At 44.2% G+C, this 22,055-nt stretch overlaps 1 protein-coding gene across 5 annotated transcripts in view; it reads left to right on the top strand.

The window, feature by feature from the left end:
• SYTL2 (synaptotagmin like 2) overlaps positions 1-22,055 on the top strand; it is a 115,578-nt gene that overhangs the window by 1,497 nt on the left and 92,026 nt on the right. For all 5 annotated transcript variants that reach the window (XM_047754109.1, XM_047754113.1, XM_047754115.1 and 2 more), the window contains exon 2: positions 205-286. The gene's annotated coding sequence lies outside the window, so the exon portion shown is untranslated. The remainder of the gene's footprint in view (positions 1-204; positions 287-22,055) is intronic.

The following is a 22,055-nucleotide window of genomic DNA, read 5'->3' as shown; positions in this document are numbered from 1 at the left end:
CTTAGTCATGGAGGTGGTAGGTAGCACAGCTGAGATTCAGATCATCTCTCTGATGCTAAAAACGTGTGTTCTCTTCACTTCTTTGGTGTGCCTTGAGTAAGGCAGGTTGGACTAGTAACAGCAAAAATGACTGTTACTGAGTTCTCACGAGGTGTCAGACACCACTCAAAGCATTTGAGACGTGTTATGTCATTTACTTTGCAGGCGTTTCAGGTTGTCTTGCTGGAGATCAGCGATGCCTTAGCCTCCTGTTCCAGAACGCCTGCCTGATCCCACCCAGCTGCTGGTGAGTGGGTGGGGCAGGGGCCCTGTTTGCTTTATCCTAGAGGTGGCTTGAGGTCTAGTGAAAGATTGATTGTCCGCAGCTGATCCGTTAGACCTGACCGTTGGCTTGTGAATGATCCCACTGTCCCCGCAGAGGCCTTTCTCTGGCTTCGCTTAATAAGCATTTGTGGAATGAATGAATTAGCACCTTGTGCAGTGATCTGCTCTCCTGCAGAAATACAAGGTGGGCCCCCCCGGGGGGCAGCCTGAACCCCACCATCCTCCAAACCCAGGATGCCAGGCCAGACATTTGTCCCCCCAGGCAAGGAGGCCCCCGTGCGCTTACAGATTTCCCTGGTAATATATTAGCTGGCACCTGTTTTATAAAGGAGTTTTAAAGATAATAGATGAAGACAAATTTGACTTTAAAAAAAAATAACAAGGGAGAGTGACATAGTATTAATGACATTTAAGCTGTCTCAAAAGAGGAGACACTAAGAGGGTGCTATTTGCCTTAGGACTCCCCAGACTTCTCCATAAAGGGTCTCCAATAGCAAATAAGCCTGACCAGTGCCCCTGGGGGTGATGGTATAGTTCACACTGGCCCCAGCAAGCTTGCAAATTTTTTTTAAGGATTTATGCATGTTTTTTTTATTTGATTTTATATGTGCATCAATTTTTTAAAATAAATATTTATATATAGTCTTCCCCCCAAAATTGGTATTCTGGCATATTGCTTTATATTCTTGGAGGCTGAGTGTTCCCAAATAGCGAAGCAGGGCAAAGGTTCTGGTCTGGGGGCTTAGAGTGTTGTTTGCATTTTCTATTCATGTGATTCACAGCAAGAGAGTGTCCCAACCTCCTGTGGTGAGAACCCCTTTTCCCATGTTTTAGAATGAAAAATGTACTTAGGAAATAAAAACAATCATTATTGTTTGTTTCCCTCCCCCTGACATATTAAGATAAAATTAACATGTAGCATTGCATAAGTCTAAGGTGTACACGTGATGATTTTATATGTGTATATATTGCTACTGTATTTTCGGTAGTGAGGAGGTTTAAGATTTACTATCTTAGCAACTTTGGGTATGTAATGCAGTATTGTTAACTGTGGTTATAATGCTGCGTGTTAGATCCTCGGAATGTATTCATCTTATAACTATACTCTTAGACCCACATCTCCCCATTTCCCCCACTCCCCAGCCTCTGGCAACCATCGTTCTACTCTGTTTCTAGGAGTTTTGTTTTTTTAGATTCCACATATAAGTGAGATCGTTATTGTTTATTTTCTTTCTTTCTTTCTTTTTTTTTTTAGTTGTATAATGATCATAACAATCTGATTTCACAGGATTTCCATCCCACAGCCCAAGCACATCCCCCCACCCCCCTGTTTATTTTCTTTGTCTTTTGAGGGCCACACCTGTGGTATATGGAGGTTCCCAGGCTAAGGGTCTAATCAGAGCTATTGCTGCCAGCCTATGTCAGAGCCACAGCAACGCCAGATTGAGCCACATTTGCGACCTACACCACAGCTCAGGGCACCACTGGATCCTTAACCCACTGAGTGAGGCCAGGGATCTAACCTGCAACCTCATGGTTCCTAGTAGGATTCGTTTCTGCTGAGCCACGATGGGACCTCCTATTGTTTGTTTTCTTATCACCCAAACTAGACATATTCACTGTAGAAAAAGATAAAATACAGACTAGCATAATAATAATAATAATAATAAAATAATAATAATAATATCTATGCTCAGAAATAACTAATGCAAAACTTGGGATATAGCCTTCCAAATCTTTATATATATATATATATATATATATATATATAAAGTTTTTTTATTATAGCATTTTTTTATATGTTTTATTTTTTTTTTCATGATAGCTGGTTTCTCTCTTTTTTTTTATGAACAAATGAATATAGACCGTATTTTTGATTGTATAACTGTCAGAGCTAAGAGCCATCTCAGGTTGTTTTTTAAAGAATGTAGAGAGTAAACTATAAATAATTAAAAACATCATAAAGGTTAATCCTGTCTGTGAACCCCAGTGTTCACCCCCTGTACTTCCCCTGTCTCATTTAGTTTCTGACAGAAGAAAGTGTCGGCAGTGGGGCTGCTGTTGATGTTATCGGGTCGAGCTGTGCTCCTTGTTAAGTGATGCAAGTATCTTAAATGTCTCTGATGTAGCAGAAAAGGTAGCTTTTTTTTTTCCCCCCAGTGTTGTTGATGTGCAAAATGTCAGCAGAATATTCTAAAGCTAAATTGCACAGTGAGGAGGAGAGAGCCTCAGATAAGATCATTGCTCCAGCCTTTGCATTTTATTACTCGTGTGGCTTGGGTAGCTTCTCTGAACTGCATTTCCTTTCCACAGATTGGGAATAAGGACATCTACTTGATTTTTCCTTGCCTGAGTGACTAGGAGCACCAAGTGTTAGGTGTTATTATTTGATTCTTGAATGGCATGTTCATGTGTAGGCAATTAAAAAAAATTAAATGTAGGAGTTCGAGTCGTGGCTCAGTGGTTAGCGAATCTGACCGGAAACCGTGAGATTTTGGGTTCGATCCCTGGCCTTGCTTAGTGAGTTAAGGATCTGGTGTTGCCATGAGCTGTGGTGTAGGTTGCAGACGCAGCTCGGATCCCACATTGCTGTGGCATAGGCTGGCAGCTACAGCTCCGATTTGGCCCCTAGCCTGGGAATCTCCATATGCTGCGGGTGTGGCCATAGAAAAGACAAAAAAAGACCATAAATAAATAAATAAATACATAAAAAAATTAAAAATAAAAAATAAATGTAGAAAGAGCAAAAGCATTGTCGGTCTTTATAAAAGCTGGAATCGAACTCTGGGGCTTAACATTAGCAGGATTTAATTATGTTGCAAATGCTGTATTGAACCCTATCCTAAGTCGTCTTCAAAGAATACAGGATTCCTCAATGGCTCGCACCTCACCATCTTCATCACAATCCTAAACAGAAGAAAAGAACAGAAAATAGCCCCATTTTGCGGAATAAAAACAGACTTGCCATTCAAAGGAGCTCTTCATTTGCGCAGGGAGTCCCAGAGCTACTGAGGGCTGTCTCTAGTTGCCTGAATCGAGGCAGAGGCAGAGATGTGCTGTGCTGGGAGGAAGCTGAGAGCAGCTGGAAAGGTGGGTACCCGGGGGCAGCAGCCAGCACTGCTGCAAGGGCTACTCCCAGGCCCTCCCCCAGCTCCTGCCGCTCCGGGAGACAGAGGAGGAGACAGGTGGCTTGGCTTTTTCTCCTGCCTCACAGAGAACTCTGAGACCTGCGTTTGGTCTTAGCTTCTCCCTGAGCCTTTTTTTTTTTAAATCTATAAAGTGAGGGAGTTGGACTGGATGAAGTACCTTCCAGTCTTAAAAATCTGTGATTGTGGGTTCGTTTCCATTCACATTCGCCCAGCTAGAAGTTTGGGAATTATTGCATCCAGATGAATCAGGTGTCTGAAAATGTTCCCCCGTCTCTGTTGTTTTTGGTGCCCCCTCGTGATGTTCTGAGGGTCTCCCCAGCTGACTGCCCTCATGCAGAACACATGATCCACGGGTCATTGAGGGGAGAGTTGTCTCTGCTCATCTGTTTGTTACTCTGAATCTAGAACCGCAGCTTTAGGAAGGAGAACTGCTTTGGGGCTCCTTTTGGGGAGGTTGGTTGACAGAGGAATATTGAAAGCAGGTTATTTATGTGAATACGTGTGCATTAAGTACTCCCTTCTGAAATCACTAAATACAGTATTTTCCTTAGCGCCCACTGGCTCTATGGCCCTGTGCTAGGGCTTTTATAGAATGTGGGAGAAGTACACCCTTGAGTGGTTCACAGAAATAGGGGCCAAGAGGTGGGGGAGAGGAGAGAGCACCAGGTGTGGGTGGAATACCATGGAGATGAAGAGACCCATGTGGCAAAAGATTGAGCCCCTAAGGGCTTAGAATCTCTGGTTTAATTCTGCGTCCAATTGCCTGGTACTCACTGGGAACTTAGTATTTTTAATGACTTGATAATTGAACACATGGAAGAATCAATGAATCAATCTTCTGAAATGGTCTTTGCTCAAATGTGGTGCAATGATCCTCAGGTGGTTGCAGTGACCTTTAGTTACCACTCGCAAAAACACCTGGAGATTAAAGAAGGCCACCATAAAAGCATTTCCTAGTGTCACGCTTTCTAGACATTTTGCAGCCACTGGTAGAAACAGATTTGGTTTATTATTCCTAGCCATGTCTTCTCTCTATAAATGCACCAAGAAATACTTGAGAAGGGGGTATAAGGCCTAGTAAACAATTGCACAGATTTGCATTGTGAGTTGGAGAAAGGCATTGCTTAACTTCTGGCTGAACAGACATTCTTTTTTCCCTTGCGAAGCATTGTTTTACTGTAACTCCTGGTGTAACTGACACCACTGGCTTCTGATTAGACAGATGTGTTTTGTGCCACCATTACTCATGGCCACAGGCGCCCGGGCTCTCTTGCCACTGGCTGAGTCAGTTGATTAAAATACAGGGCTCTGAGGCTGAGGGCATGGGCTGGATCCGAGGCCAAGCCAAGGCGCTCAGTCAGATCCAGGCCTCCACCACTCTCTCCCCTCTTGTCAGCCATCTGCACTGAGAGGAAGACGGCACTGGGGTGTGTTAGAGTCTTTAGGGCAGAATCTTCACCAGTATTGGTTTTAGACTAATCCCATTTGAGTTTTAGAAGTAAAGGGCCTGGGTTTTCAGTTTAATTCTTTGTTTCTTTATAGAAGGAGTTCTAGGGTGATTCTAGGTCTGCCACCTTGGGACAGGTTGAGGGGTGGCATCCTGAGACCTTAGCTGTCCCCCAATTCTGCAGCCATCACTGTAGCATATCCTTTCCTCAGTGTGTCTGCAAAATGGGGATGATTGGACGTGCCTCACAAAGTTGTGCAGAGTCAAATGAGGTCATAGATTTAATGATTATCTATTTAATGTGGTGGGCTGATGCCCAGGTGAAAAACTTGCCTTTTATTTTGGAGACAGCAGAAACTAAGGGAAGTGTCTCAATACTATTTGTGAAATAACTAGGCTTTAGGACAGTAGCAGTGCCCAAACTATGAAAGGTAGATTCGAGGTTGATTGGACTTGTGAGTATAGATAAGATATTTTAAAGCTTTTTGTAAAAGGTACTTGTGGAGGTGAGCTGCTATTCGAGATATCTATAGGAAGGAACATATGTGTTGGAAAATGGTGACTCCATATACTGATCGATGAACTAGACCACATTGGAAATAAATGATCCCACAAGGATTCATACGCCCTGCCATGGAGCTGGGTGTGTTTACTTTTCTGTAAGGACCCAAAATGTGTGCTTTTGGCAGAATGATTACAGCGTAAAAAAATGTTTAAGACCCCTTTCCATAGCTCCAGAATTGAAATTCGGGGAATTGTTGACACCCAGTCCTTGCTGAGTTTGGCTGGGGCTTTGCAGAATTGCTTGTGCTCAGCAGACACTGCTGTGGTTAGTCGTCTCTGAGTTTCCTGGGTGGGGGAGGAGTGGTGGTGGTGGTGCGGGGGCGGGCACAAAACTCTCATCTGTGGGCAAATTGCAAGAAACCAAGTGGCCCTTTTCCCCAAGCCATCAGCGTCAGACACAAGTGTGTGTTTGTATGTTTCTAGGTCTGTGTTTATGTTTCCCCAAGTGTTGTTGCTTTATCCAGACCAGAGGGAAAACCTACGTACACCCAGAGGTTCCTTGGGGAAGGGCCCCTGGGGAGATCAGCCTTGGTTACTGGAGGTACCTGGAGATGGAGAGGATTGCCTGTTTCTCCATGTGAACGGGGGTGGTGGCCTGGAGCCAAGGGTGTGGAGGAGATGTGGCTCCACCTGTCAGAATCTTCCGGGAACAGATGTTGGTGGAACAGAGCACAGGTGTTTGTTTGGTGTGTGAGGAACTGGGGATGGAGCGGATGTGCTCGCTTTTTCCCTTCTCAGGTGGCCTCTGCCCAAGGTCGCCCTTTGGGTTGGCAGGAACCAGAGGCAGGTCTTGGGCTGACAGCTGGGGCACAGGGAACAAGATGTACCCTTCAAACTCCTGGAGGCACCTCACCTTGGGCTTTTGGAAAACAAGAACTTTGAACCTATCTTTCTTCTTGTGAGAAGCCCCAGATCCTTCTCACTGGGTTAATCAAGCCAAGGAGGAATCCTTTGATAGATGGAGGTCTCCTTTGAGACCAAAGGCATCAAGACAGATGAGCTTGTGGGTGGGAATGGTCAGTGCTTGTGTTCTTGGTTTGATATTTAAGTACTGTGTCGTTGGTTGATCTTTGGTAAAGTTTTGTTGCTACTCTTTTAAAACTATTATTAAGCAGTGAACGTCTGTTGGTAAAGGGGCAGCATGCTCTGGATGGAAGAATATCAGGCTTAGATAAGCGTTAATTCATTCAACACATACTCACTGAGTGTTCACTATGTGCCAGAAATTTTTTAGGCTCAGAGTCCAATGGGGGAAGCAAGACGTCTATAATTAATTACATGCACGGGGGTGGTGAGAGGGTAGGGGAAGAAGTGACACCTGGGAGGAGACTTGAGGAATGAATAGAGATCAGAGAGAGAGGGGCAGGAAATAGTGTGGCAGGCACAGTTTTATATTCAAGGCGAGGCTGGCAGGCACTGAGGCCAGAGAGGTAGAGAGGGGGCTGAGCATGGAGAGCTTTGTACATCTCATTAAGGAAACTGGACTTTTTAAAATCTTAGCTTGTATTCTGCACTGTGGGAAAGTTGGCCAAGTACTTCCTCTCTGAGCCTCAGTTTCTTAATTAGTAATCCGGCGATGATAGTGATTGCCTGGTTTTATCTTATGGCATCATCAAATGAGACTCAAATAAAATGATGCTAATAACGGCTAACAATTATTGAACACTGATGTGCCAGACTTTGCATTAAGCTCTTTACATGGATTAATTCACTGAGTCCTCACCACAACTTTATGAGATGGGTACTATTATTAAGCTCATTTTTATAGATGAGCAATCCGAGGCATAGAGGTTAAGTAACTTGTCTCAGATCGTAAGGCTGAAACATGGTGGAGTTAGGATTTGAACTGGGGCGTTCTGGCCACAGAGTGCTTCGCAGTAGTGTGTGTGCTTGTGTTACTGGTGCTGTCTCCTGAGCTTAAGAGCCTAGTTATGTTTGCTTGAAGCAGAAGAGATGGACAGCAGTGGACCTACCATGTGTAGTGTTTGGCTTCTCCACTGCTGCAGCTGAGCCTCTAAGCTGATTTCGTCCACATTCGCAGTTCTCGCCATCACCTCCTTCCTTCCTCCTCATGTCCATCGGAGTTGTAGACACATCCACTGAAGTTTCTGTCCTGCTGTTAGTTTTTACCTTTAACATGCTGTCCTTTTAGGCATTCCTGCCGTTTAACTTGATTTAAGGACTTTGAGTCTTGTTTATTCCTGCATTTCCTGAGGAGCACTGACGTCACAGCTTCCTTCTCAGTGTGGTACCCCAAAGACACATTTCACCTCTTCTGCACCTTCCAGCCCTCTTTGCTTTGGTGAGGTCTGCTGCAAAGCTCTGGTCCTTTTGACTATACTGTCTCCTCTCCTTCATTCCGGCTAAAATAACCTGTTTAAAAAGCAAACCAACCAACCAACCAGGGAGTTCCCATTGTGGTGCAGTTGAAATGAATCTGACTAGGATCCAGGAGGATGTGGGTTCCATCCCTGGCCTTGCTCAGTGGGTTAAGGATCCGGTGTTGCTATGAGCTGTGGTGTAGGTCACAGATGCAGCTCAGATCCAGCGTTGCTGTGGCTGTGGTGTAAGCCGGCAGCTACAGCTCCGATTAGACCCCTAGCCTGGGAACTTCCATATGCTGAGTGTGCGGCCCTAAAAAGACAGTCTCTTTAATTTGACGTTTGAGACCTGTATTTTCGACTCTTATCTCTCCCCACTATGAACCCAGTCCTGCAGACCAACCACATTCCCCTTTCCTTGTAGCAGCCTCTGTGCATCATCATTCATGTGGCTTCCTGCCTGGGCTTGGAATGGTACTTTCATTCCCCTTCTTAAGCTCTTCCCTGCCCCATCATTTAATTCAAATCTTCCCTGTCCTAAAAACTGCAACTCCATGGTAACTCTTACCCACGTCTTCCGGGTTCATCACAGCAGGAAGTTTCGTCTTCCTTCTCCAACTGGTTTAGCCTTTGGCTTATACCTCTTTTATGGTTGTCATGGCATAGCGTCTCGAGTTGGTGCTCTGTGTGTACTTAGCTTATCTCCCCTAGTGGTCTGATGTTTCTTAGAGGGCGGGGACTTACTGTTACTTCCTTAATGCCTGGAGCCCAGCAGACTGACACGGTACAAACATGCCGAATGAATACATTTTGAAGCACTGAGTTACATTCACAGTCTTTTTTTTTTTTTTTTTTTTAAAGAATTTTAGGAGTTCCTGCTGTGGGGCAGTGGGTTAAGAATCCCACCGCAGTGGCTCGGTTGCTGTAGAGGCATGGCTTTGATCCCCAGCTGAACATGGTGGGTTGAAGGATCTGGCACTGCCTCAGCTGGTGCAGCTGTGGCGCAGCTGTGACTTGGATTCAATCCCTGGCCTGGGAACTTCCATATGCTTCGTTTTTGTTGTTGTTGTTTGTTTCGTATATGCAGAAGAGAATTAACACAGCAAGCCCGAGACTGCTTGTCCTTAGAAACGCCTCCTTGCAAGGTTGGTCCTTCACTGGCATCTGGGAACTTGAATTTCAGAAGGGTTCCCACCACTCTAAACGATAGCAGTAGCTCACTGTACCTCGCCTCTCTGTGCAAACCATGCAGTTTATGCTGAGCACCTGCTTTCCTTCTGGGAGTCTGAAGTGTTAATAACTCTGAAGTCATAGCTTAAAGAAAAAAAAAAAAAGACTGGCTCTGCATTTGTGGTATTCCTTAACTTGCGCAGGGTCCCCTGTAAGTGGTCATTCTGAAATGTAAATGTAGATTCCAAAGAGCAGCCACTTAACCGCTCTTTAGTGATACTATAAAGGGAATGGGAAACATTTTCTCCCAACTTTTTTATTGTGGCAAAATACACATAGCATTTCTTGTTTTCACCTTTTCTGAATGTACAGTGGCTTCAACATGCACAGTATTGTGCAGCCAACACCATCCTCTCTCCCCATGACGCTTTTCATCTTATAAAACAAATTCTGTACCCATTAAACACTATTTCTCCATTCTGCCCTACTCCTAGCCTTTGGCCACTACTTTTGTTCTACTCTCTGTCTCTCTGATTTGATTACTCCAAGTACCCTCATGTTAAGTGGAAGCAAGCAGTAATTTTCTTTTTGTGACTGGCTTATTTCACTTAGCCTAATGTCCTCCTCAAAGACATATTACAGCCTATGTCAGAATTTCCTCCCCACCGCCCTTTTTTTTTTTTTTTTTTTTTTTTTTGCTTTTTAGGCCCGCATCTCTGGCACATGAAGTTCCCAGGCTAGGGGTTGAACCGGAGCTGCAGCTGCTGGCCTACACCACAGCCACAGCCACACTGGATCCAAGCCACACCTGTGACCTACACCACAGCTCACTGCAATGCTGAATCCTTAATGCACTGAGAGAGGCCAGGGGTTGAACCCATATCCTCACGGATATTAATTGGGTTCACAACCCTCTGAGCCACAACAGGAACTCCCTACTTCCCTTCCAAGGCTCAGAAACAGCACATTTTGCTTAACCATTCGTCCATCAGTGGACCCTTGGATTGCTTCCCTGTTTTAGCTGTTACAAAAAGTGCTGCTATGAACATAGGTGTATAAATATCTGTTTGAGGCCCTGCTTTCAATTCTTTTGGGTGTATACTCAGAAGTGGAGTTGCTGGATCATATGGTAATTCTATTTTTAATTTTTTGCAAAACTCCCATGCTATTTTCTACTATACCATTTTGCACTTCCACCACCTATGCATAAGGGTTCCAGTTTCTCCGTATCCTTACCAACATTTGTTGTTTTGGGGTTTTTTTTTTGATAGTAGCCAGCCTAATGGATCTTAGGAAGTATCTCTCGGTTTTGATTTGCATTTCCCCAGGGATCACTAATGTACCTTTTCATGTGCTTAATTGGCCGTTTAATGTATCTTCTTTGGAGAACCATCAAATCCAATGTCCAGTTTGTAATTTTTTTTTTTCTGTTGAGTTTTATGAATTCTCAAAGTATGGGGATATTAACCCCTTATCAGATGTTTATGATTTTCAAATATATTCTTCCATTCTTTGGGTTACCTTTTTACTCTGTTGAGAGTATTTTTTTTTTTGTCTTTTTGCTATTTCTTGGGCCGCTCCTGCGGCATATGGAGGTTCCCAGGCTAGGGGTTGAATCGGAGCTGTAGCCACCGGCCTACGCCAGGGCCACAGCAACGCGGGATCCGAGCCACGTCTGCAACCTACACCACAGCTCACGGCAACGCCGGATCCTTAACCCACTGAGCAAGGGCAGGGACCGAACCCGCAACCTCATGGTTCCTAGTCGGATTCGTTAACCACTCCGCCATGACGAGAACTCCATTATTTTTAAATATTTATTTATTTATTTTTTTGTGAGAGTATTTTGATGCATGAAATTTTAGCAGTTTTCATGAATTTCAATTAATTTTTTGTTGTTTCCTGCACCTTTGATACCATTGTTAAGAAATCATCACCAAGTCAATGTCATGAAGCTTTTGCTCTATATTTTCTTCTAAGATTTTTTGTTTAGGGCTTAGCTTTAGATTTCGGATCCCTTTTGAGTTAATTTTTGTGTATGGCCAAAAATTAAGGGTCTAGCTTCATTCTTTTGCATGTGGATATCCAGTTTTCCCAACATTATTTGTTGAAAAGACCTTCTTTTTTCCTTTGAATGGTCTTGGCACCCTTCTCAAAAGTCATTTGAGGGAAGCTAGGCATTTTATTTTTTTGAATTTTTTTTATTTAAAAAATTAAAAAAAATATTTTGGCTTTTTAGGGCCGCACTGATGGCACATGGAGGTTCTCAGGCTAGGAGTTGAATCGGAGCTGTAGCTGCTGGCCTACACCACAGCCACAGCCACAGCAACATGGGATCCAAGCCGTGTCTGTGACCTACACCACAGCTCACGGCAACTCCAGATTCTTAGCCCACTGAGCGAGGCCAGGGATAGAACCTGCAACCTCGTGGTGTCTTGTTGGATTTGTTTCCGCCACAACAGGAACTCCAAACTAGGCATTTTAAAGTCCCTCGACTTCTTAGTATTTCTGTTTGCTTGTTTGTTTTATTAAAAGTAAGGCACAGGTGGAAGGCTTCACTTCCCATAAATTCCTGGAGCAACTTCTGGAAAATTCTGCTTTTCTTTTACTTTTATGTAAGCCTCAAACAATTATTTAAATTTTTATCAGAAAGAAGTAAGAATTCATGTTCTGTCTTCTGGTATTTTATCCCCTAACATACTGTTATTTTTTTCTTTTTTTTCTTCCCTCAAATACCAGGTAAAATACTAGAAATCAAGCTCAAACAAGCAGGAAGGACTTGATAAACTTTGGTTCCCTCACTGGGGGGCCAGTTCGTGGGGGGACATGATGCCTCCTGGGAATTTGGATTCCTGTGAGTTTTGTGATGGGAAAGTCAATTCTGTGACCGTGACAGTGTGCTTGTTTTCTTGTCTTTTACAGTTGCATCTGCATATCCGAGTCTTTCGATCAAGCATGGGGGTTGAGGAACTGTGAGCTCTTTTCTCTAACTGGTTCTCTAACGTCATTAATTAAAGATGGCAAAACACTAACTTCTCCTTTTGACATGTTTCCACTTGTGCCGGACTTGTTTTTCGGACCACATAGTTATTTTTAATCAAATATTTTGCAGGGTTCATGTTTGCATTGAGGGAGCGCACCCACTGAAACAATGTGGAAGTCCAATTGTTTGCTGGATTCCAGCCGCAGATTCTCCAACCTTTTTTTGGTCATAGGATTTTTCATTTGTGCAGAACTAAATAACCTGACAGCTGTTGGGCCCCAACCATGGAAATGCCTGTTGATTTGTCCTTTGGAACAATTTCCATGACAGAAAGTGTTGAGAGCAAGCCCTTGATTTTAAGGACAGGTTTATAAAACATCAGTTAGGAGATATATCAGTTGACATTGCATGGATGTTTTCAAAATTTGATGTGGCTGAAACTTTTCTCCATGTCTGTCTCTTGGAGAAGGTTTATCATTCAAAATCCCGGAAGCAAACAAAGAAAACTGCTCATCTCTAAAACATGGAATTTGATTCCTAACAGTTCTCAACTACTTTCTTCCTTGTAAGTATTTGTATTTTGTAATGAAGAAGAAGATGTAATAAATGCTCTGAAACGGAGAACCTGGGCAGGTGGGGGAGCAGTTTATTAACAAACAATTTGCTTTGATGATTTCTCCTCTTGTGAAATCATTTTGACTCTTGCGTTTATTGTTTCCAAAAGGGACTTGTTTGAGGAGGAAAGAAAACCCTTCTGGAGACTTCAAGGTAGTTAAAGTGACACATTTCATGAGAGCCCCATTCAGAGATGTTTTGCTTTAAATGGGCGAAAAAGTTAAGCCACAGGTAAAGAGGGAAGTAAGCAGCCCTGACTCTGACTTGGAAGAGGACACAGGAGGGCAAAGGACCTGTGACTGTCAGTGGCCTCCACTGTCCTGTCAGATAACCCTCTCTGAACTCTCCTGGAAGGGCTTGAGAGCACTTGATTGGTAGAGCTGAGGGTCACCCCAAATTTGAAGAGGCTAGAGGCTGCATTGGTGTCATATCTTCCCTGCTGAGTTGTGTCTTTTTCCGTGATTCAGAGCCTGAGCTACAGAGCAGTAGGCTTTTGCTGGAGCAGACTGTACCCACCCCCATCCCATCTGACCTTGTTTATCTGGCTTCCTTTGACTCTTCCTGGGACGTACCCCAATTTAGCCCGTAGTAATGATCTTTCCTATAGAATTCACCAATTACATACTGTGTGTAGATTTGATCTCAGCCAGACTGTCAGCATGTCAGCGTTCTTAATCCCCTTCTCTTGTAGCTTTTGTATTCCTCTAACAGCCGGTAGAATTCCCAGGAAACGAGGTTGGGAGTTAAATGAGTTTAACTCAGTCTCAAGAAACTGGCAAAGCAAACAACTCTTGCCGCATGTATTCCCTTATTTATGAGCTCCAAGTTTAGCTATATGACCTCACATGAGTTACTGCCAACATCTTGCTAGCCACACGACTTCATCTAGGACTTTGATTTAAGCCCAGAGGCGAGGGACTGAAGGGAGCAGGCATAAGAGTCTTCAAGTGCGTATTTGAAGAGCTGTTGTAGGCGAGCAGGAAAAGCGCTGTTTGCTGTGTCCACAGTGGACGGTGCAAGAGCGAACAGATGGCAGATTAGTTGGCAAAAACTTAGATGATAAAGGGCTGGCTGGTTCAACCTTTAGAATAGGAAACGTGCTTGGAGGTCATCTATCCCAGTCTTTGTTCTATAGATGGGGAACCTGAGGCAGAGGCAGCTTGATGAATCCAGGCTCACACAGCTAGTGGGTATCACAGCCAAGGTGGAATCAATGCCCGTAGGCTTGCCGGTGGTGTTTTCCTGTCATCCTCAACTCCTAACCCTTGATCACAGCAAAGGCTGTGACCGAGATGCTCCTGTGCTCTACCCAGCAGACCCGAAGTCTCTTCCTTCTGGATTTTTTTTTTTTTTTTTAAACTTAGAGGGCTAGATGACTGTCTTTCTGCAGGGGGATGCTGGTGAAGTCCAGAAAGAAGAAGAATCTTTTTCTGGAGGTCACTGTGAGCCAGGATATTTACTGAGGGCTCTTCGTTTGGGAAGATACATGTTTGTCCACACGCACCATTTCTTTTGCCACACCAGGCTTCACCTCTTCACCTTGGAAGTTTCTGGGCCCTTTGGTTTTCTTTTTGCTATGGAATTGGGATGGGGCACGAGCTGCCAGCACTCTAGGGCATATGCCAGTTTCCCTAAATAGCAGGCAAGCAAGAATCCTCCAGCTGGTTTTTTTTTTTTTTTTTTTTTTTTTTGGTCTCTAACACGTGAGAGCCCAGGGATCAGAGGAAGCTGTCCCTGAAGTGCAGACGAATTTAGAACGGAAGAGAAAGCACAGTGTTTGGCATGTTGTAGTCACTTAATAAATGATGGCTGAACAAATGAATCATGGTGCTTTTCTCCCTTCCCTTGTTCTCAGTAGAAGGGAAGGGAGAGGACTCAGCTTTGCTGGGCAGAGCACTTGAGCATCTGCAGAGCTGAAAGGGAGCTTAAGGACAAATGCAGCACAACCTTTTCATTTTGTGGGATAGAGCAAGTGAAAACTGGTGATGTGCCCAAAGTCTCACAGCCAGTTGGGGACTGTGCTGGGGCCAGGCCTGTGTCCTTCTCTTTGTCTCGTTATCGTGTTCGGTTGAATCAGTGGAATTGCCATTTCTCTGGGTGAAAACATTTGCTTATTAGCCATTTTGTCTGGTTCAACCTAGCATGTCTGAAGGATCAATACCGTGTACCCAGCTCAGTAATAGCAATAATAGCCCTGGCCTTCTCTGTACAACAAGCAAGCCCAGAGAAGTGGAGCTTAGGTGTGAAGTTCAAGAACAGTGGTTCTGAATCAGATGGTCCTGGTTTTGTATGCTTGGTCTCTCTAAGCTGAAGTTCCCTCGTCTATAAGATAGAAATAATATTGTCTGCATTACTTTTGAGGTTGTTTGAAAGGGTAAAGGAGGTGATTCTTTGAAAAGCTTTGTATAGTGCCTGGCATGTAGTAATTACTTAGGGAGTATATGCTATTATTCATTGTATTAATAAGGAGGAGAGTGGAACTCATAAAGCTTTGTGGATATATAATCCTTCCAGACAGCACATTCATATTTTTTCCCCCTGAAATCTATGGAATATACCATGTTTATTGTCTAACAAGGACGTATCTTTATCATCTATTTCATATGCTTCTGCTAGTTGTAGGGAATATGCCTGGAATGACGATCTCTTTAATTTTAAGACCTTGGCTTTGACCAAAGGTGCTGTTGTGTCATGCAAAGTCATGATGGTAGCAGTCAAGCCAACGTGGGGATGTGTAGAACCAGAGCAGGAGCCCCACTGAGTCGGGGGTAGGGGCGGGGGGGGCTCTTCTGTCACAGTCATGCATGATTCCTCCTCACTTTCTAGCTGAGGCCAGGTGTGCAGTCAGGGCTCGGAATGACGGAGCAGCTGACGGAGTGTGCTCTTGTAAAACCTGAACCCTGGAACCATACCCAGTGTTTGTCCATTTCTGCCTCATGGGTCAGCAAATAACTCCACTGCCTGGGCTTGGAGACACCCATGTGTAAAGTGTTTCTCATAGAAGTCTTCATGACACAGTGACACATCCAGAGCAAATATGTTTTCAGACAGCTGCATACTTAGGGGGAAAGTTATCACCCTCTGGGTAAGAATGGACGAAGGCACTCCCAACCTTGAGAAGGAAGCAGTAGACTTACCCTGAAAACAAACACTTCTCCAGCAGAGAAAACAAACAGAGGCCCTTTCTCCTTCTCTTCAGTGCCACCAGCCCCCTATTCTTAGGAATCAGACTTTTGGAGTGTCCTGCCCTGGTGTCTATGCTGCCTTTGGACAGGACCAAGGCACGAAGCCAACGGGAAGACAGCACACCCCAAGATAAGCCTTCCTCCGCAGTGACTTGTTGGGGGCAGAGTGGGGCTGGGGGTGCACTGTCCTACAAGCTACTTGGAAATTCCCTTATCTTCCACTTGAACTAGTCTCTTCCCATTTCTCCATCCTCTGCCTCCATTCACTTTGTCCACATGACTTCTTCCATTGTAAATGGAAGTAGGGTTTGATCTTTAGGGAAAGGTGTTACGTGAATAGGACACTGCTTTTTTTTAATATTATTATTCTTAAATGAATTTATCACATCTGTAGTTGTATAATGATCATCACAATCCATTTTCACAGGATTTCCATCCCACAGCCAAAGCATATCCCCTTATCCCCCAGACTGTCTCCTCCGGAGACCATAAGTTTTTCAATGTCTTAGTCAGCATCTGTTCTGCAAAGAAGTTCAGTCTGTCCTTTTTTCAAATTCCACATGTCAGTGAAAGCATTTGATGTTGGTGTCTCATTGTGTGGCTGACTTCACTTAGCATGATAGTTTCTAGGTCCATCAATGTTGCTAAAAATGCCAGTATTTCATTCCTTTTAATGGCTGAGTAATATTCCATTGTGTATATGTACCACCTCTTCTTGATCCACTCCTCTGTCTATGGACATTTAGGTTGTTTCCATGTCTTGGCTATTGTAAAGAGTGCTGCAATGAACATTGAAGTACACGTGTCTTTGGGAATTGTGGTTTTCTCTGGGTAGATGCCCAGGAGTGGGATTGCTGGATCAAATGGTAGTTCTGTGTTTAGTTTTCGGAGGACTCTCCATACTGTTTTCCACAGTGGTTGCACCAATTTACAGTCCCACCAACAGTGTACTAGGGTTCCTTTTTCTCCACACCCTCTCCAGCACTTCTTGTTTGTAGACTTTTTGATGATGGCCATTCTGGCTGAAGGACACCGCTTATCTATTGAAAAGACATAAACCTGCTAAGAATTGGCCACCATTTTGAACCACAAAGTGAGCATTCGTGCCTGGAAGTATCTATGGAAGGATGACAACACTTATTGAGTATCTACTTAGGTTGGTATTGAGCCAGGCTTTTGATATACAGCACATCTCATTCACATAGCAAGCTGGCAAAAATAACCTCCCCCCGCCCTTTACAAATAGTAAACCTGAATTAACTGGCATGAGATCACACAGCAAATAATCAGCACTGCTACTCCCACAGGCTCCGTGGGAGGTGACCTCTGACCTCACTGTAAGCCTGCAAGGTTTGGGAGCAGGTGGCACAAGTCTTATAGACCTTCTGAAGTTGGGAAAGTTGGAATAAAAGGATTATGAATTGCTGGCTTGTCCAGTTCTACTCTGAGGAATAGAGAATATATACATTCTTCCATTCACTTCTTTGTTCACAAACACCTTTATTCAGTCTCTACTCTTGGTTCAGCTTTGTGCCAGGCACTGAGAGGGTATCAGAAAGGTAGAAGACGTGGGCCCTGACTCAGGAGCTTTTATTCGATAGGGAGATGAGAGTCCTGAAATATCTGCCCTTAATGTAAGAAGAGGAGGTAGACTGTGTAATAAAAATAACTGGCGCACTTGCAGGTGGGAGGGATCTATGTAGGTGGTTAGGAAAGATGTGTTAACACCCACACACACACATGCAGCATCTCCAATGGTTGCAGGGGAGAGATTGCTTCAAGATGGAAAAAAAATTTTTTAAGATGATTTTAGATTCTCATGTAGTTATAAGAAATAATAGATCGGTGTACCCTTTACCCAGTTTTCCTCAATGGAGACATCTTGCACAACTATGGTATAATAATCACAACTGAATAATGATATCAATATAGTGCACATTTCCCCAGTTGTACACGTTACGTAGGTGTGCACTCTAGTACGTACCAGGTGTGTAAAGTTGGGAACGGTTTGTAGCACAGGTATCCCCTATATCCTATACTGGTCGGTTCCATCCCCGCAAAGCTCCCTCCCAATTCTCTTTTGTAACCATCTCCAGCTCCCTCCTGCCTCCCCATCCCTGTATCTCACCCCTGGCAACCACTCTTCTGGTCTCCATTTCTATGATGTTGCCGTTTCAGGAATGTCACATGATGGGCCTGGAGTGCATAACCTTTGGGTCTGGCTTTTTTACATCCAGCCTCATCCCCTTGAGATTCATGCAGGTTGTTGTGTGTATCTCTAGTTTGTTCCTTTTTTATTGCTTAGTAGCATCCCATGGTATGGATATATCACACTCAAATAGTCACCTGTTGAAGGGCTCAGGTTATTTCTAATTCCTGCCTATTATAAATAGAGCTGCCATGAACAAGATTTTTTTTTATGCTCTCTGTAAAAATTATGTAGCATGCTTGGGTCCAACCTTAGAACATGAAGCGGGAGTCACTGTCACTCCTTGGGGATATTTTATTCTTTCATTTGTCACTCATTCAACAAGTACTTTTTGCACTACTTACATTCTGCTAAAAAATAGGTGACTGAACATTACATTTGTTGACTCTTGGACTTGGGTGGCCTATGGCTCTCAATGTCTGGCTTCTTTGGAGAAAAGCAAGCTAGAAGTCCAAGGTGTGGGCCTCATTTAAGCTCCTGTGAACTCTGGCAGGCTGTAAGAATTAACCTTTTGGGGTTTTACTTTCCGATTCTTCCAGACCAATTCAGACTTTCTGTAACTTTTCATGATGATTAAAAATCTCATTGACAATCCTACCAATTGGTTTTGGAAATTATTTTGGAAGCAGAAGAGTAGAAGACATTTCTGCAGAAGTTGTTTTAAAATCTGCTTTTCTTTTCGTAAACCTGGAAGACAATGACTTCTTGATGCCTAGGAAGATATTGGGCATTTTGCCAGAGCATGCCTGGGTAAGGGGAAAGTTGAAATCCCCATTTTCCTTCTCTTTTCCATCCCTGAAGTGGGTTTATTTCCAGCTGCTTTCAAACAAACTACGTTATTAGCTTGAGCCCATACAGAAAGTCTGTTTTCTCCACTCTGTTGGGTAAATGCCCTTGCATTTGAGTTTTGTTCAGAATTACAGAAGCCTCTGTCCTCAGAGAGACTGAACCCCACCGAGTAGACCTCATTCGTGTTTTGCCTTCTAGATTTTGGGGGGCCACAAAGTGCTTTTCCCCTTAGCAGGGACCATACATTGGACACAGTTGTGATTTCAGTGTGGACTGGGTGTGGATTCTCTTGACTCCGATTGCCCTTTTCTCACCTCCCGCTTGTTCCCTGACGGCCTTGAAGCATCTTCTGACTGGATCAGATAAGAAGTAACATCCCAGTCAGAAGATACGGCATTACGTGCACGCAAATGCTGATGTGGTATTGTGCACAGAAGACTGTGGTGTGAGTAACTAGTGAGCCCCCCGGGCTGACAGAAACTGGTTTCCTGCTCTCCTTACCAGCTCTGTGGAACTGTGGGAAGAAATTCAAAATTCGAGGTGACTTTTGGGTTTTTTTTTTTTTTTTTTTTGTCTTTTTGCTATTTCTTGGGCCGCACCTGCGGCATATGGAGGTTCCCAGGCTAGGGGTTGAATCGGAGCTGTAGCCACCGGCCTACACCAGAGCCACAGCAACGCGGGATCCGAGCCGCGTCTGCGACCTACACCACAGCTCACGGCAACGCCGGATCGTTAACCCACTGAGCAAGGGCAGGGAGCGAACCCGCAACCTCATGGTTCCTAGTCGGATTCGTTAACCACTCCGCCACGACGGGAACTCCTATATTTTTTTAATGAATGTGGAAGACTGGTGATTTTTTGTGCTTCTGATATACATGAATGTAATGAAATGAACATGTAATACAGTTAAGCCCCGTGAGGTCATTTATTTTCCCTTGAATCTCAGCCTGTAGTAGTGGCGTTTGGAAGCTACTATTTTGGGGAGGAATGTCGTTATGGACCCAGAATTTGAAATGAAAAAGCCTTGCAGGCTGACCAGTGCTTCTTAATCTCCTTGGTCTTTTACTCTCTCTTTTTTTATTCTCTTGTATCTAAGATGAAAGAAAAATCAGTAAGGCAGAGAATATCCCATCTTGAGATAAGATTGTCATCCCCAACCCCCGTTCATTTCGTTCTCTTTTGCATCACATTCATGAGGTTTGCCACACTCTTTGTTTCCTCTCGGTGGCTTTGGCCTTCCTAAGGGAAGAATCAGGCAGAAGGAATCTGAGGCATGTGGTGGTTAAGCTGCCCTTAAAGCCCAAGCTCTATTTTCAGATCATTGTGTTGCACCATCTCCGCCATTAAACTTTCCCAAAGTCGAGTCTCAATTTATCTGAGCGCATCTGATTCTTTTCCTGGGGAAATGTTTCCTTTCTTCTCTGACTGGATCTCTTGGTGGCGGTGAGAGTTCTCCCTGGGGTTAAGAAAGATGGATTTTCAGTCACTTCACAAAGGCTGATTTCAGGACAGGGTGTCAGGTCCAAGCAAGAGGTTTGCCTTGGGACACACGAGCCATGGCTGTGGTGGCTGAAGAGCCCACGTTGGACTGCTGGAGGCCTCCCGGGGTCTCCTGTCCTTGGGCTGCTTGGGGATGTTTGGTCCCAGGAAGCCTGCGGGCAGAATCTGCCAGAGATTAGAATGTGAGCCAAGCCAGAGAGCCCACAGAAGTCAGAGAGAAAGGGGCAGGAGGAGCCAAAGACTTATGAGACCACAAGCCAGGCCCCTGGAGGATGGCTCTGTGCTTTGTGACACCACTGTCCAAGAGTCTCATGGAGGTCAAGAGCCTGGATGCTGGCCTGGAACTGCCCAAGTTGAGTCCTGCACAGCCTCTTACTAGTTTTGTAGTCTCTTTAAGACGGTTTCCTTATCTTTAAAAGGCTTACCTTGGTCTGTGGTTGTGAGAATTGATGAATTCATAATGTGCAGTGTTTAGAACAGTGCCTGTCATGTGGGAAATGCTGTGTAAGCCTTGGATATTCATATAGCTATCATTACTATGACTGTTGTTATTTTGCTTTTTAGGGCTGCACCATGGCATATAGCAGTTCCTAGGCTAGGGGTTGAATTGGAGCTGCAGCTGCTGGCCTACATCACAGCCACAGCAACGCAGACTCCGAGCTGTGTCTGCGACCTGCAGCATGGCTCATGGCAATGCCGGATCCTTGACCCACTGAGAGAGGCCCCGGATCAAACCCGAGTCTTCATGGATACCAATCCGATTTGTTTCCGCTGTTCCACAGTGGGAACGCCTCTTATAGCTGCTGTTAATAGCAACTAATTTTGCCTCGTTTGCAATTTACTGTCAAGAGTAAAGGCTGTTTAATTTGGTTGTCCCATCTTACTCTTTAGAGGAGCCTGAGTTCTACTGAATGACCCTGTGAACTTGCTCCTGCAAGACTGGGCTGGTGTTATCCTGGGCTTTGAGATGAGATGCAAAGTGTACGCGTGAGTTATGGGGCCATGATCCATTGTAGCCTCGTTTTGCTGTGGTCTGAATTTCGTCCTTTCGTTAGTATGCCTCAGAGTATTTTCTGGCTGGATCTATGAGATCCCCCGCTGGAAAAGAAAGATGATCTTTTTCAGTGCCCTCATTTTGCAGATGAGGCGACCAAAGGCCCAGAAGGTTAAGTGACTTGCCCACTATTCCACGGCTCAGGAGTGTCTGAGCCGAAGAGAGACTGGCCTTGCCTAATTCCCATGATAGTGTTGTTTTTCCAGTACTTTGAGGTTTTCTGCAATCACATCCCTTCTCTGAGGAGGAATGTACCTGTTAAGGGCATGTGTGTGATGTCCTTAGGAGGTATTTATTGGTCAACCTTTGAGATTAAAAATGTATAAAATGAGCCCTCATTTTCTTCTTCTGTAATCAAAGTTATGGATATGATTAATTTCCCTAAATACCTTGAGCTTTCTATTGTAACTTGATCATTTATCTTAAGTTCTACTTCTACTAGTAAGAAAAAAAAGAATAAGGAGATTTATGACCTGTACGTTTGTAGTTTTTGAAATGAAAACTTGAAATTCTGTTGTCAGTTGTAGAAGGTAACTGATAGACAGAAGGGGGTGAAGTTACTCCAGTTGCTACTCTGTAGACTAGGAATGACAATGATAGTTTTCTTATAAACTCAGTGTTGGGCTGAGTTTTCCGGGAGACAGCTGATGTCTCTCTTCTAACGTGGAGGCACTTCATAATGACAGCAGCAGGAGCGTCACCTATAATCCTATTAATCCCTTCTGAAACCCCCCCCCCCGCCCAA

The sequence above is a fragment of the Phacochoerus africanus genome, chromosome 11 (genome assembly GCF_016906955.1).
Source record: "Phacochoerus africanus isolate WHEZ1 chromosome 11, ROS_Pafr_v1, whole genome shotgun sequence".
Lineage (NCBI taxonomy): Eukaryota > Metazoa > Chordata > Mammalia > Artiodactyla > Suidae > Phacochoerus > Phacochoerus africanus.
Note: the sequence above shows the minus strand (reverse complement) of the source record. Positions and strands in the feature narration are given on the sequence as shown.